This window comes from Kogia breviceps, chromosome 7 (genome assembly GCF_026419965.1).
Source record: "Kogia breviceps isolate mKogBre1 chromosome 7, mKogBre1 haplotype 1, whole genome shotgun sequence".
Classification (NCBI taxonomy): Eukaryota; Metazoa; Chordata; class Mammalia; order Artiodactyla; family Physeteridae; genus Kogia; species Kogia breviceps.
The window spans coordinates 109,492,283-109,508,786 of NC_081316.1; the positions used below are offsets into that span (position 1 = coordinate 109,492,283).

General features: G+C 37.9%; 1 long non-coding RNA gene across 3 annotated transcripts in view; it reads right to left on the reverse strand.

The window, feature by feature from the left end:
• LOC131760078 (uncharacterized) overlaps positions 1 to 16,504 on the reverse strand; it is a 61,151-nt gene that overhangs the window by 9,836 nt on the left and 34,811 nt on the right. The window contains exon 4 of one of the 3 annotated variants that reach the window (XR_010841466.1): positions 15,502 to 15,579. The exons of the other annotated variants lie outside the window; for them this stretch is intronic. This is a non-coding gene — a long non-coding RNA (uncharacterized lncRNA). The remainder of the gene's footprint in view (positions 1 to 15,501; positions 15,580 to 16,504) is intronic. 3 annotated transcript variants of the gene reach the window in all.

Consider the following 16,504-nt stretch of genomic DNA (forward strand, 5'->3'; position numbering starts at 1 on the left):
CCACCTTGGACCACAGTGAACAATTTAGCAAATGACTGCAATCAGTTTAAATGCACACTATTTAGGCAAACTGCCCTGAAAGCACAGGTTGCCTAAATCCTAGGGAAACACATCTATCTCCACATACAACTCTAAACACTTTTAATTTTAGGAAGAGCAGTTTACAACAGTCACAACAAATGAGGACTTTGTTGTGTTCCCAGGTATTATACTCTAAAAACACAAATTCATCAAAAGTCAACTTTCCTGGGTAGACCCCCAAAGAGGCACCCATGACTCCTAGAAGCCAGGAGCCCTCACAGCTACAGCAGTATGAACCCTTTATATTTCCTCTCCCTTCGAGTTTTCCATACTGTGGTGGCAGCTTGAAACGATAGAACTTAAAATTGGATGGTGGTTGAAATTTTCCATTAAAAAACGTTGTGGAATGTATGGGTGTATTTCTAAGTCTTCTACCAAAAAGTGTCATTCTGAGGTGCTTGAATATTACAGAAACAACCCAATGCGTCACCTTTTAGTCTAATCTTAGAAGTGGGTTCTTTATTTATTTATTTATTTTTATTTATTTTTTTTTTTTTTGCGGTACGCGGGCCTCTCACTGTTGTGGCCTCTCCCGTTGCGGGGCACAGGCTCCGGATGCGCAGGCTCAGCGGCCATGGCTCACGGGCCCAGCCGCTCCGCGGCATGTGGGATCTTCCCGGACCGGGGCACGAACCCGTATCCCCTGCATCGGCAGGCGGATTCTCAACCACTGCGCCACCAGGGAAGCCCAGAAGTGGGTTCTTTAAATGCCACTTCCAAAACATGAAGTGATCACTGACAATGCATGCTCCTATGGCAGCTTTATTTTTATAAACAACTGAAAATGCAAGCATTTTCACAAATTCCTACATTATTTATTCCAATCCTATTCTGGGTTTTTCCTTCTCACCAGAAGAATGTAAATGTACATAGGTTGGAAAAATGAGAGTGGCATGACCTTTCAGTTTTGTGAAGGTAGGACAAGAAGATTTCACTCCAACATGTACGAAAGTGCAGCTGAGGATAGTAGAGAGAACGCTTATGGATCGGGGTTGGCCCTTACTTCTCATGGGACCTCTAGAGAGCCAGGTTGACCAGATGCCATCAAAGGTAACTAATTTCCCCTGCCAAAAATGACAAGAAAAGGAAAGTTCTCTCTTGCTAAAACTCCTAAGCAGATTTCGTTAAAAGGTAGGAGAAAATGATCTTAATTCTCTTTCTGAGATGTTTGGAAATACTCTAAGAAGGAGAGCCGTGACTCCCTCAGAAATCTAATGGAATCCAGATCCAAGAAATGAAATGTAAAGACTGGATTACCCTGAGGAAGAAAGTTTGAATTTAATAAAATATTCCTTGTAGACACTAAGCCATATAAAAGAAAGAACAAAGTGTCTTGATACAATTACCTCAACACTAAACTGATTACTAACTAACACTAAACTGATTACGTTGCACAACAAGTAAATAAATATTAAGTCCAGTTCATAAGATACATAAGAAATACCAATAATTTCCCCCCAGGATGTTGTAAAACTGTTTCCTTGGCCATTCTCTTTTGCCTAAGTCCCAGTCATCAAGGACAGCTAAGGTTCCATTTACTTCTATAGGGGTGTGTGTGTGTGTGTGTGTGTGTACATGTAAGACTCCAGGATGAGTTGTAAGAAAAGACTCTCATTATGATGAGTCTTAAAATTTGTAGTATTTAGCTCCGAGTTTTTCTTCTCTAAAATGTGAAATATTTAGCAAAAGCTCTATTTAATTTCTCCTGAGTTAGATGAGGAATCTATTGTTCAAAATCCATTCAACTTCGTTATGTTTTCAGATTCTCAAAACTTTCCATGGCTCTCCCTCTACCAGCTTGTTTAGTTTTGTCACAATAACATCCAAAACCTGAGAGACAGAAAAGAAATTCTGAGGTTTTTTCTTATGAAAGAAATATGGTCCTCTCAAACTGATCTCAAAAAAAAAAAAAAAAAAAAATGGGACCCAAGACTCTCATTACACCATGTGAAATAGAGCACTTGGCAAATACTGGAAAGCAAAGTCCTCTGAGGCAAAAAAAAAAAAAAAAGGAAAGAAAAGAAAAATTCCTATCCCTAAATACCAGTGTGTGTTTGTTTTACTCTGTTGTTGTTGTTTTAGGCAGAATCAATGAACGGAATCAAACTTCTCTTTAAAAGTAATTTGGAAAAACATATATGTTGCTCCCCTTTTCTTGTATATTCCTCAAAGCTTTGTCGGAAATGTAAGCTCATGAACCAGACACAAATTCCAAGAATGGCACTGACTTCAAATCAGGACTGTAGCTGTCCTTTGCGATAACGTGTAAACTCAATGGAGATTTAGAAGTCAGTTCGTTGAGATTTAGAAGCTGCCTGTGGATTTCTCGGGTCCCACTGAAGAGGCAACTCTCCTGCTTATTTTCTTCCAGCTATCAGTAGTCTTTGATGACTTGGCATGTCAATCCAGCTCATCCAAATCATGTCAGAATTGAGAAACAGTTTAAAAAGAAGCCCTGGGGCTTCCCTGGTGGCGCAGTGGTTGAGAATCCGCCTGCAGATGCAGGAGACACGGGTTCGTGCCCTGGTCCGGGAAGATCCCACATGCCGTGGAGTAACTAAGCCCGTGAGCCATGGCCGCTAGGCCTGCGCGTCCGGAGCCTGTGCTCCGCAATGGGAGAGGCCACAACAGTGAGAGGCCCGCATACCGCAAAAAAAAAAAAAAAAAGAAGCCCTGTTGGGCTTCCCTGGTGGCGCAGTGGTTGAGAATCCGCCTGCCAATGCAGGGGACACGGGTTCGTGCCCCGGTCCGGGAAGATCCCACATGCCGCGGAGCGGCTGGGCCCGTGAGCCGTGGCCGCTGAGCCTGCGCGTCCGGAGCCTGTGCTCCGCAATGGGAGAGGCCACAACAGTGAGAGGCCCGCAAAAAAAAAAAAAAAAAAGAAGCCCTGTTTAGTTAACCCTGAAGATTAGAGTTTTTAAATCCACTGAAGAATTAAGATATTTTTTTAAAGAACCACACTTATTATTTACTTACTGTATACCAACCCTGTGGTGAGGACTTTTCATCTATTTCCTTTATTCCTCCTAAATAATCCTATGAAATCATTATTTTTCCTATTTTACAGATGCTGGTCTAAAGAAGTTAAGTAACTTGACCAAAGTCATTTTATTTGATTTCCCAGAATATTTGACAAAGTTGAAAGAATTACTGCAAGGGATCTTGTCTGGGCATCTTAGTAAATAAAATGCCAAACATGACAGGTTATCTGAACTATCATACTGTATACTGCTGGATACTTTACGTTACCCAGCATCACTGAGAGAGAGGTCCATCAAGTACTGTGTTGTCCTTGGAGGGTTATCATGTGGATTATCACATTTTAAAAGAATTTTAGATTTTTACGCTAAAATTAATTTTACTCTAAAATTCCACTGGACACGAATTGATTTTACTCCTAGCATAAGCGTTCAGAACACAGATTCTGGAGTCAGACCGATTCTGGGTTTGAGTCCTAGTTTCACCCCTTACTAGCCAGATACATTTCATTCATGCATTCATTCATTCATTTTTCAAATATTTATTGATTGCTTCCCTTGTACCAGGTATTGGTCTACAGCAGTGAATGAAAACTGGTAAAGATGTAATTTCCAAAGGAGAAAAGTCCTATGAGAAAAGCAAATAGGATGCTATGGGGGGAAATGGGGGTAGAAAATTAATTTAGATACAGTGGTCAAGTAGGCCTCCTGAGTGGTATCATCTCAGCTGAGATTTAAGGGAAAAGAAGGAACCAAGCAAGCATGAAGGAGGAGGTTCAGACAGAGGCCAGAGCAAGGGCAAGGCCCTGAGGCTTGAGAATGGCATTTGCAGGGAAGAGGAGAGCTGTTGTGGGTTGCCACACGCTATGGCTGGAGAGGTAGGCAGGGGCCTTTTCAGCCATAAAAAATCTGAATTCTATGTCAAGGGCAACTGTAAGCCACTAGAAGATTGTTAGTAGGAGAGTGGTATCATCCAATTTACTTTGTAAGAAATACTTTATTTTTTAGAGCAGTTTTTGGTTCACAGCAAAACTGAGCAGAAGCTACACAGATTTCCCAAATATCCCTCGCCCACACACAGGCACAGCTTCCCCCACCAGCAACAACTCACACCCAGCCATGCATCTGTTACAATCAATGAACCTGCACTGACACATCTTCATCCAGAGCCCATGGTTTACACTAGGGTTCACTCTTGGTGATGTACGCCCTATGGGTTTTGGCAGAAGTATGATGACATGTACCCACCGTTACAGTATCATACAGAATACTTTCATTGCCCTGAAAACCCTCTGTGCTCTGCCTATTTATTCCTACCAATTTACATTAAAAAATAACTCTAAACGCTATATGGAGAATGGATTTGTAGAGAGAAAGAGAGGAAGCAGGAAAAACAAGTGACTCTTGTACAGGGCTGGGCGGTTGGCAAAAGCCCAGGGACTTGGAAAGAAATAGATGACTTCGAGCTATATTTTGAAGGAAGAAGCTATGAGACTAAGTCATACATGGGATTTGAAGATAGGGGAAAGATAGAAATCAAAACTGTTTCTGATTTGTACAGCAAGACGGCTGATGATGTCATTTACTGAGATAGAAAAAGAGTGAGAAATAGTGTCAGGGAGAAAATCAACTGTTCAGTTGGGTACATGTTGAACATGCAATGTCTGTAAGAGATCCAAGCAGAGGTGTCAAGTAGGCAGGAAGATATATGACAGGAGCTTGTCAGACTAGTCTGGGGTGGTGATAAGCCATATATAGGAATCCTATACATTTAGATGGCATTTAAGCAGAGGACAGAATTAGAGAGAGAGAGAGAAGGGGCCCCACTTTCAGGGGGCCTGAGAATCTGCAGGATCAAAATTTAGAGGTTAAGAAGAGAGGGAGGAATGACCAAAGGAAACTGAGGAATAGCCAGGAAAAGCCAAGCAAAACTCAAGAGGAAGTGTGACTGAGACCAAGGAAAGAGAGTATTTCAAGCAGGATAGAGTGGCCAACCGTGTTGAGTGTAAGAAGATATCAGGCAAGTTATTTAATCTTTCTGAGAACCTACCAAATCTATAAAATAGGACTACTACTACTTATTCTCTATGCTATTTTGAAGTACTTAGTGAAATGACAAATCTAAGCCACTTAGCATGGGGCTCTGTATATAATAAGTATACAACAGGCTTCTATTTTTTTCAATCTTCGTTATCTCAATGCCATCTTTGTCGTTGTACTGTATGGAAGAGAAGTTAGCAGAGGACCGTGTTTCTAAGAATGCCAATTAAACTGCCTTTTACTATTTCTCTTTCCTTATTGACATTACAAATCATTAAAAAAGGTATAAGAATAAATTCCTTCTTGTAGTAAAACACTGCTTTTCAGTGTCACTGCGAGAGTATACCATGAATTACTTTAAAACCTGTTTTGTTTACCATTCCCTAATACCCTTTGTCTGCCCTGTAAAGTATTTGAGTGGCTTCTTTTTCCCAATTAATTTTAACCTGCAGAGGGACCAAATCAGCAAAGTTATTAACCTCTTAAGAATACTAGCCCACTTACTGTAAAAGCATTCATATAGACACCTCTTATTGGAATGTTCTCCAAAAAGCTTGCCGGTGTTTCTGAATGCTGAAGTACTGTCTAAAAGGGAAAACTATCGAGCATGCAGGCTTTCCAAAAAGGTATGAGACATTAAAAGCTATTAAAAACAGTGAAGCATTAATGAAAAGAAAATGAGAAGTTTTCATTTATTAAAAATTATGTAAACATACTCATTTAAGACCCATTATTATTGCACTTGGATATTTTTCCTAAATGTTATCAGCAGGTAGAAATATAAGATGAAAAATTGCTCTTAACTAGCACTTAAAAATGGAAACTTCTTTTCAAAATAGTGATCCTCACAAAGTCCTATTAAGGCTAGTTAGACTGAAAACAATTCCATTAGCCTATGAAAATTCAACCAATGAAAATTTAAAGATTAAAATAAATTTTCTAAGAATCCAAGAGAAATTGAAGAAGGACTGCTCCTCTATCCTCCTCCAAATTGAACACTTGGAAACTTCCCCCAATTAATTAAAAAGATACATCTCAAACCTTACCAGGTGTCCCCATCCCCCAGGCCACGGACCAGTACGGGTCCCCGGCCTGTTAGGAACCCGGCCGCACAGCAGGAGGTGAGCGGCAGGAGAGCGAGCGAAGCTTCATCTGCGGCTCCCCATCGCTCTCATTACCGCCTGAAACACCCCCTCTACCCCCGCAGCCGTCTGTCCGCGGAAAAACTGTCTTCCACGAAACCGGTCCTTGGTGCCTAAAAGGCTGGGGACCACTGCCGTATACGATGCAATGGAGACCAGTCTATAAGCAAAAATAACAGGTAATTCTCTATAAAAGAGCTTAATAATTTGTTAGTATTATAGAACTAGTGGATATATACAGAACTAGTGGATAAATATAGAACTCGTGGATAAATATCCATGAAACAGAAAGAGAAATATCCATGGAATATGAACTGGCTACTTGAACCCTAATTCTGATTATTGCCCCAGGGCATGAATGAGCTTGAACTGACCTAGACGCTTTGGTCCCTTCTAGCTGCTCACTTTTCTTCCTCTTCTCATCCATGTTCCTACTCACTCACACCTTCTTCTTTCCCTTCCTCTGGCTCTACTCCAACAACTCTTTAAGGCAATACAGGAATATAGAAATAACCCCCAAATGCATTATTTAGAAGTAGGTGAGAAAAAGGGGTAAGAACATAAAATAGTATAAAAAAGTATACGTTTTTTTGCATGTCATGAAATTCTACATAGATGCTAAGGAAGAGCCACTAATTCGGTTCTAAGCTGCCTAGGAAACAATGCAAAGTCACTCAATGGAGTGTCTATAGTATAAAAACAGACTACTTAGGATAAGTAAATAGGTATATTCATTTAGTAAGTCCAACCAATGACTCATTTTTCTGTTGGGATCTACGTATTTGTGGGAGGTATCTTTTGTCACTATGACAGCCACTTAAACCCAGTATCAAAATAAATTGAACTAAGGAGACCATCAAATTGCTGTATTATAACGAATAGCATAATTATTCCCTATACTTAGAGCAGAAAGAACTTAAGTGCTCTCATAAGGAGAATTAACATCATGTCTGTAATATCTCCAGTAATCCCCTCTCCCCTTTTTTTCATTCCTGACATTGATCTTTTGGGCCTTTTCTCTTTTTTTCTTAATCAATCTTGGCAAAGATTTGTCAATTCGTGTTTCAAACAATCAACCTTTGGTTTTGTTCAACCTTCCTACTTGTATTTGTGTGTTCTATTTTATTAGTTTCTGCCTTTGTTTTCATTACATTCTTTCTTTGAGCTAATTTTGCTATTTTTTTAACTCCTCAAAATGTAGAATTAGCTAAATAATTTTGTATAATTCTTTTTTTCTAACATAAGCATTTAAGGTTATAAATTTCTTTCTAAGAACTACTTTAGCTTGATCAAAATTTTTTATATGTATTTTTATTGTTACTCCTTTAAACTATTTTCTAATTCATACTGCAACATTTGGTATTAAGTTTAGTGAAATTTAATAAGCTGTACATAATACTGCATGACTCCAAAACTCACTTAAAATTGTACAGTTGTTTTCATATTATAGATGCTTGAGTTTAATCTAATTATTGTGTGTGCTTATGCTTAAAATGTCGTTACTGTATTTTATCTATGATTTCTTTGTAGGAGTCTTTTTAGCCATGTTCACTTGGAAACAATAACACTTAAAGTTAGTGTAAATTGCCTAAGTCACAATATGATGAAAGGTAACAAATTAATGAAAGTACCACTGTTAAGCCATGCACATTGTGAAGGTCCCACTCTCTCCTCAGAATACTCAGGTAACTGACTTACAAATCAAGTGAGGGCATCAGTGGTATCAGTGTTAACAAATTTATTAATTATTAAGGTTTAGTTTGTTTCTCTTGTTAGCTAGAAATATTAACATAAATATAGCTTTCATGTTTTTTTCCCACCCACCCCCTGTGTATATTTGGAGACCACTCATTTGGAGCTGTAATTCTCATCCATGGGTGGTAAGAGCAGGACATCATCCCCCATGGGGACATATCAGTCCCCATGGGAAACAATATGTTTGTAGAATAAAAAGGCATATTTAAAATCATATTATACTTACATATTTGAAAAACAACATAAATATCTGTTTCTTTTATGATACAAACCACACAAAAGATTGACATCTCAGCTGGTGGAAATTTGCAAAGGATGCAATGATTCTCAAGAGGAATGCACATCAAATTCTCTGGGAAGGGGGAGAGATTTTCATATTTATCACAGGAGGGCTTGGTATCAAAAAGATTAAAAAACATTGATCTATATTGATAAATGATTAGACTACATCTCTTTTGTCTTTGCTCTCCAAAAGTGCTTTCTCCCTACAGAACTATTGATAGATATTGTCTGGTAGACGTCTGGAGGTCAGCTAGGCTTTGTTGCCAGGCAGAAAGAGAACAATCACTTTTACACATATTTGAGCTGAGAATAAGTCCAATATTATATATCCTCAGTACACACTGGCCATTATAATTCCCTTCTCCACTACAGTTCCCAAATCTCCCACCCTCAATTCTTTTTTCCATCTAAATTAAAAATTGAGAAAGGGGATGAGGAAGCCAAGGACATGACACCCCAAGGGTCATGAGGCACTGGTCAAGAAATGGCTTTTATTTTTCAATATCTCATTCTTCAAAATGAATGTTATATAAAATAATTTAAATTATTGATGTTAGCAAATGTTTATGCAGTATGGAAGAAAATCCTCTCACAGAAAAATATCCCATATAAAATATGTATGAGTATACTTAAGTTATGCAGGCTCTCACTTTCCTAATTCAGTGCCCACCATTGAAAAATGATGCTTGAATGATTCATTCCAGAAAACATAGTCTCATGCATTTTAATCACTCCTATCAAGTGTTTCAGAAGAAACCTATCAGTAAGTTGTTTACCAGCAAATATTATAACCTACACGATAGACCAGTCATTCTAATTATACTTTAAAAGAAAGAGAAATGAAAACTACTTACAGGAACTTCTCTTATTACTGTTCCTGATGCTCAAGCATAGAAAACAAGAATTCCCCTTTCCACATTTGCTTGTACAAAGGGTCATGCTTCCATGCCTTGCCAGAAACTTGTCTTACCTCTTGGAATAGTAAATATAAAAAGAACTAAATTTTAGACTCAATGACAAGATTATTTTGATATATAAAAGTTAACCACCAGCAAATACAACCTAAAACCTACCAAATATTCCTTAGGTTGTCTTCTAAGTGAGAGTGTGCTTTTTTAAGACTAGTTATCATCTTCTTGAGAAAGTCTTTGAGCCCAAAGATGCGGTAGGTGCCCATGTAGATGTTCCCTAGCACCTCGTACTTAGCACACCATATTGTAATTGCCCATCTACTGGTCTGTCCCACACTAAAATACAATCCTTCTCAAGAAGATACAGTACAGTTAATCTATTTTACTCTCAGTATTTAGCACAGTGTTTTTTGGCCCATAGTAGGAATTCAATAAATAACTGTTAAATTAAATCTCAAACTTTCACAAGATTGCAGATTAATATAGATTGTTTTATCAAAAATAAGTCCCTGGTGTTATGGACTAACCAACCACTCCACTTACTCTCATCTTTAATAATAATGGTTTTCAAAGTGGTCCCAGACCAGCAGCAATAGCATCACCCAGAACTTGTTAAGGATGCATATTTTCAAGGGAACCCTACACTGTTAGTAGGAATGTAAGTTGGTGCAGCTGCTATGGAGAACAGTATGGACGTTCTGATCCAGCAGTCCCACTCCTGGGCATATATTCAGAAAAAACTATAATTCAAAAAGATATATGCACCTCAATGTTCACTGCAGCACTATTGACAATAGCCAAGACATGGAAGCAACCTAAATGTCCATCAACAGATGAATGGATAAAGAAGATGTGTCATATATATATATAATGGAATACTACTCAGCCATGAAAAAGAATGAAATAATGCCATTTGCAGCAACATGGGTGGACATGGAGCTAGAGATTATTGTACTAAGTGAAGTAAGTCAGAAAGAAAAAGACAAATAACATATGATATCACTTATATGTGGAATCTAAGATATGACACAAATGAAACAGAAACAGGATCAGGGACATAGAGAAAAGACTGGTGGTTGCCAAGGGGGAGGGGGGTGGGAGAGGGTTGCATTGGGAGTTTGGGATTAACAGATGTAAACTATTATATATAGAATGGATAAACAACAAGGTCCTACTGTATAGCACAGGGAAATATCCTGTGATAAACCGTAATGGAAAAGAATATGAAAAAGTATATATATACATATATATATGTATATATATATATATAACTGAATCACTTTGCTGCACAGTAGAAATGAACACAACATTGTAAATGAACTATACTTTAATAAAATGAATTTAAAAAAAAAAAAAAGAGACCACATATTATATGAAATGTCCCCAATAGGCAAATCTCTAGAAACAGAAAGCAAATTGGTGGTTGCCTAGGGCTGGGGTTAGGAGGAAACTGAAAGTGACTGCTAAAGGGTACAGGGTTTCTTTTTGGGGTGATGAAAATTGATTCTAAAATTGATTGTGGTGATGGTTGTACAACTCTGTGAATATACTAAAAACCACTGAATTGTACACTTTAAGTGCATTCATAATATGGTACATGAATTATATCTCAATAAAATTGTTTAAAAAAAAAAAAAGCAAAGCACATTTTCAAATCCCATCCCAGACCTACCAAATCAGAAACTGGTCGTAGGACCCAGCAACCTGTGGTTTAACAAGCCTTCCAGGTGATACTAATGTTTTTTAAAGTTTGAAAGCCACTACCCTTTAAGCTTTTACTTTCCAAATGGTGTACTGCACTCCCCAGGCAGATAATTTCCTAAACACGTACATTGATGAAATTGCCAATTGAGCTCACAGCCTTGCATAATGCAAGGCTACATGTTGATTTTGCCCAAGACATAACAAGCTAGGCTGGAGATTAGACTTAATTTTACATGCTCACAGGTTGCCAAGAAAGAGAATGTTGATATTGCAAGAGCATAACCAAACAGACTACAGGCTTTCAAACTGTCTTCCTTGGATCCCTAGAATTCCTTACAACTCTACAAGTGCCACTGCAGACAGAATAGATGGGACTGCAGACCTCCCACCCTCCACTACTAATAGAGCATCTGTTTCTGTTTCCCACTTGGGGTTCTCCATATGATTTCACGTGAATAAAGGATTCAATCTCTGAAACCAAAAAGGTTTCAAGATTACTGACACAGTGTCTTGAATGGGTGGGAAAACGTACTCAACCAAACTCAAGTCGTTTTATTAGGTAACTCTTAATCTTTTCAAGCAATCAAGTGCAAGGTCAGTCACAGCGATCTGTTCCAAACGAGAGTGTCCACTATGAGAAGCAGAATTGGTTCTTTACATATGTGACCTCAGGTGTCTTCACGATGGCCTTATGACATAGGCACTATTATGCCCACTTGACAGATGAGGATGCTGAAGGACAGAGGTCAAGCAACTTGCCAAGGCATCACACAGCTATGACCCAGTGAAGTCAGATTCTATCCTACACAATCTGGCTGCACAGACTCTGAACCAAAAGCGATATGTTAAATTGTTTTAGTTAAAGTGCTGAAATTTCCAAAATATTTACTTTATGTATGTATGTGTGTATATATTCATATATACATATATCTGTATAGAGGTATATATATATATATGAATATGAATTCTGGGAGACAAGGGAGTGGCATTATAGCGAGAATGCTAAGAAGGTCCTGCCGCACAGCCCAAGTTTATCTCCCGCAATAGATTACAAAGAGCTGCCTGTTAACTGTTAACTCTCCTGATGATTACAAATTACCACAGGGCATGACTTCCAAATTTGGGAGATGTTTGTCCAAATACGAATGTGCCCTTGAGAGTGTTTCCCACATAAGAGAATCATTTGTCAAGCGTGTCATGGCAGCAAAAAGGCTGAGAACTGACTGTTGCTTTAGAGGGTATACGTTGCAGTTGTGTGCTGACTTTAATCTACCAGCCAGAGGATGCTGTGACCTAGTACACCTTTAAGATTCTAAAATGACTGAAAGCTCATAGTCTTGCAAAGAGACAAAAATGTTTGGGAGGTTTGGTTGTATAAGATGTAGAGTCATTTGTTGGAAAAGAAGAAAAGGCGAAAATTAAGAAGTGAGAGATGGGCTTCAAATGCTTAGGGGAGCTGGGAGCTGAATTTTCCAGAGCAAGATATTCCTCGGTCATCTTTAACATAGCCATCCAGGCCACCTTAATTCCTAGTAACATTCCCGAAGTTTTATTAATAAATCTTGAGGAACATGGATTATTTATTTCTAGATTTAATTCACTTAATACATGAATAAACCTCTCCTCAAGCTGATATTTACACACAGCACCTAGCCATATAGATCACTTACAGAATCAGGATACAAATCAAATTCATCATACTCTCATTGCCTTTTCTTCAACATCTCATTGCACAATAAAATATTTGGCTATTGCAAGATCTACATCAACATTCTTTGTATACAGTGTACTCTTTCTCAGTACTTTGTATACAGACCTCTTTCTCAGTACTTAAAATGCATTTGACAATATATTTTCAGTTTTAAAATCTAAGCTTAAGAAGACTATAAGGGTGATATTAATGAAAATGACCTCCAAAAATTCTCTACTCTATAAAAGAAATGGGAACACTGGTGAAAATTGCCATGATAAACTTCTCGGAACTCTGGAAATTAATCAAAGGCTATAAATCAGGGAACATTTTTTCAAGAAAAAAGGCTGAATCTTGATAAGAACAATGAGCCTGTGCCATTTAACTTGCCCTATTTCCATCCCCTTCTCACTCTATGCTAAGCCTGAAAACCAACAGCCCACAGTCACAGTTAAAACCAGCAGCCTGGCAACCAGTGAAGGTAGCAAAAAGGAGCTGGTTTTCATTCAAGACACAATAGGATAACAAAAAAACTGGGGGTAAAATAAAAAGTTGAGGAATAAGGTATTTATGTGGGGCTTTGCAATTATCTGACATATTCCTGGGAATCTAGAGGGCCAGGTAGTTGCCTAATGCTGTGCACATGCTCTCACCCTTCCATTTTACATTGTACTGGAGGTTCAAGCCAGGGCAAAATGGCAAGAAAAAAAGGAAGGCATCTAGCTAAGAAAGGAAGAAGCGAAAGTATTTCTATTTGCAGAAAACCTATCAGAGCTAATAATCAGGTTCAACAAAGCTGTAGACAAGAACCAACTATATTTCTATACAATCCAAGAATTTAAAAATTTAAAGTCTATTTATAATAGCATCGATAAGAACAAAACCCTTAGGAATAAATTTAATAGAAGAAGTGAAAGACCTTAAAGAAGGCCTAAATAAGTGGAAACACATACCATATTCATGGGTTGGAAGATTTAATGCTGTTTGATTACGTATTAGTTTCTTACAGCTACTGTAACAAATTACCACAAAGTGGGTAGCCTAAAACAATAGAAATCTATTCTCTCCCACAGCTGTGGAGGTCAGAAGTCTGAATTCAAGGTGTCCTCAAGGATATGCTCCCTCTGAATCTTTCCTTGCCTGTGGAAGCTTCTGGTGGCTCCAGGCAATTTTTTTTTTTTTTTTTTTTTGTGGTACGTGGGCCTCTCACTGCTGTGGCCTCTCCCGCCGCGGAGCACAGGCTCCGGACGCGCAGGCCCAGTGGCCACGGCCCACGGGCCCAGCTGCTCCGCGGCACGCGGGATCCTCCCGGACCGGGGCACGAACCCGTGTCCCCTGCATCGGCAGGCGGACTCTCAACCACTGTGCCACTAGGGAAGCCCTCCAGGCACTTTTTGGTTTGGGGTTGGTTATACGACTCCAATCTCTGCCTCCATCTTCACATGGTCTTCTCCCCTGTGTGTCTGAGTCTTAAAATCTCCCTCTACCTTTATCTTATAAGAACAACTGTCATTGGATTTAGCTGTAAATCCAAGATTATCTTATTTTGAAGCCCTTAACTTAATTACGTCTATAAAGAGTCACTTTCCAGAAAAATCCACATTCACAGGTTCCAGAGTTTAGGACGTAACCTATCCTTTTGGGGCCACCATTCAACCCATTACAGATGGAAGGACTCTCTAAATTGACTCACAGAGTCAAAATGCAATTCTTATCAAAATTCCAGCTACCTTTTTTCCCCCCAGAAATTGTGAAGCTGACCCTAAAGTACATAAGAATATACAAGGGACCTAGATTGCCAAAACAATCTTGAAAAAAAATAACAAACTTGAATGATTCACGCTCTCCAACTTTAAAACTTAATACAAAGTTATAGTAACTAAGACTGTGTGGTACTGGCATATGCCTATTTAGATCAATGGGATAGAACTGAGAGTCCAGAAATAAACCCATACATTCATAGTTTATTGATTTTTGACAAGGGGATCAAGACAAGTCAATGGGGAAAGAATAGTCTTTTCAACAAATGGTGCTGGGACAACTGGATATCCACATGCAAAAGAATGAATTTGAACTCCTCCCTCACACTATACACAAAGATTAATTCAAAATGAGTCATAGACCTAAATGTAAAGGCTAACAGTTTCATTTCTTGAGTAAACTCTTAGATAATTATTCCTTTGGGTTAGGCAATGGTTCCGTAGATATGACACCAAAAGCAAAAAGTATATAAATTTGACTTAATCAAAATTAAAAACTTTTTTGCTGAAAGGGCACCATCAAAAAAGTGAAAAGACAACCCACAGAATAGGAGAAGGTATTTGCAAATCATATATCTGATAAAAGACTTGTATCTAGAATATATACCAAATAATCTCATTTTAAAATGGGCAAATTATCTGAATAGATATTTCTCCAAAGAAGACACACAAATGACCAATAAGGACCTGAAAAGATGCTCAGCATCATGAGTCCTTAGGAAAATGCAAATTCAAACCACGATGAGATAACATTTCACTTTTCCACTAAGATGGCTAGAATAACAAAGACAATAAAACAAGTATTGCCAAGGATATTAAGAAATTGGAAACCTCATACACTGCTGTAGGGATGTAAAATGATGTAGTGCCCTTGGAAAACACTCTGGCAGTTCCTCAAAACGTTAAACATAGAGTTACCATATGACCCGGCAATTCTACTCCTAGGTATACATCCAAAAGAATTGAAAACATATGTCCACACAAAAACTTGTACACTAATGTTCATAGCAGTAGTATTCATAATAGCCAAAAAGTGGAAACATCCCATGTCCTTCCACTGATGAACAGAAAAATAAAATATGGTATCTCCCTACAATGGAATATTATTCAGCAATCAAAAAGAATGAAGTACTTAAACATGCTGCAACATGGACATACCTTGAAAACATCATCAGTCACAAAAGGCTATACATACTGTATAACTCCTTTAATGTGAAATGTTCAGAATAGTCAAATCTGTAGAGACAAAAAGAGTATTGGTTGTCTACGCTGAGGGAAAATGGGGACTGCCAATGGGTATAAGATTTAATTTTGAAGTGACGAAAATGTTCTAAAATTGAGTATGGTGATGATTGTACAACTCTGTGAATATATTAAGGACTACTGAATTGTATACTTTAAATAGGTGACTTGTATGGTGTGTGAATTATACCTCAATAAAGCAACAACAATAGATGAAATTGGGCAAAGGATGTAGGGATCTATTATCTTTTCAACTTACCTATAAATCTAAGATTGCTAAACTAAAAAAGTATATTTAAAAAGATTACAAAAGTAATAAAACTATTTGTACAAACATTAGAAAATACAGTAAGAAAACATAAAGGAGAGAAATAATTTCAATACCTGGCCTTCACAAACAATTTTATTAATATTATTTTGATACGTGTACTTCCAGATTTTTACTTTGAAATTTTTAACAAGAATGATATTACAATATACATGATTTTTGTTCTTCTCTTTTTCTTTTTACTGAATAAATCTTCATCCTTATGACATACATCTATAATAACATTTATAATGGCTACTGAGCATTATATTACCATAATTTATCAAAGCAATCCCCTAATTTATACGTTTAGGTTGTTTTAAATTTTATTATTTTATTTATTTATTTTTTAACATCTTTATTGGAGTATAATTGCTTTACAATGGTGTGTTAGCTTCTGCTTTATAACAAAGTGAATCAGTTATACATATACATATGTCCCCACATCTCTTCCCTCGTGTGTCTCCCTCCCTCCCACCCTCCCTATCCCACCCCTCTAGGTGGTCACAAAGCACCGAGCTGATCTCCCTGTGCTATGCGGCTGCTTCCCACTAGCTATCTATTTTACATTTGGTAGTGTATATATGTCCATGCCACTCTCTTACTTTGTCC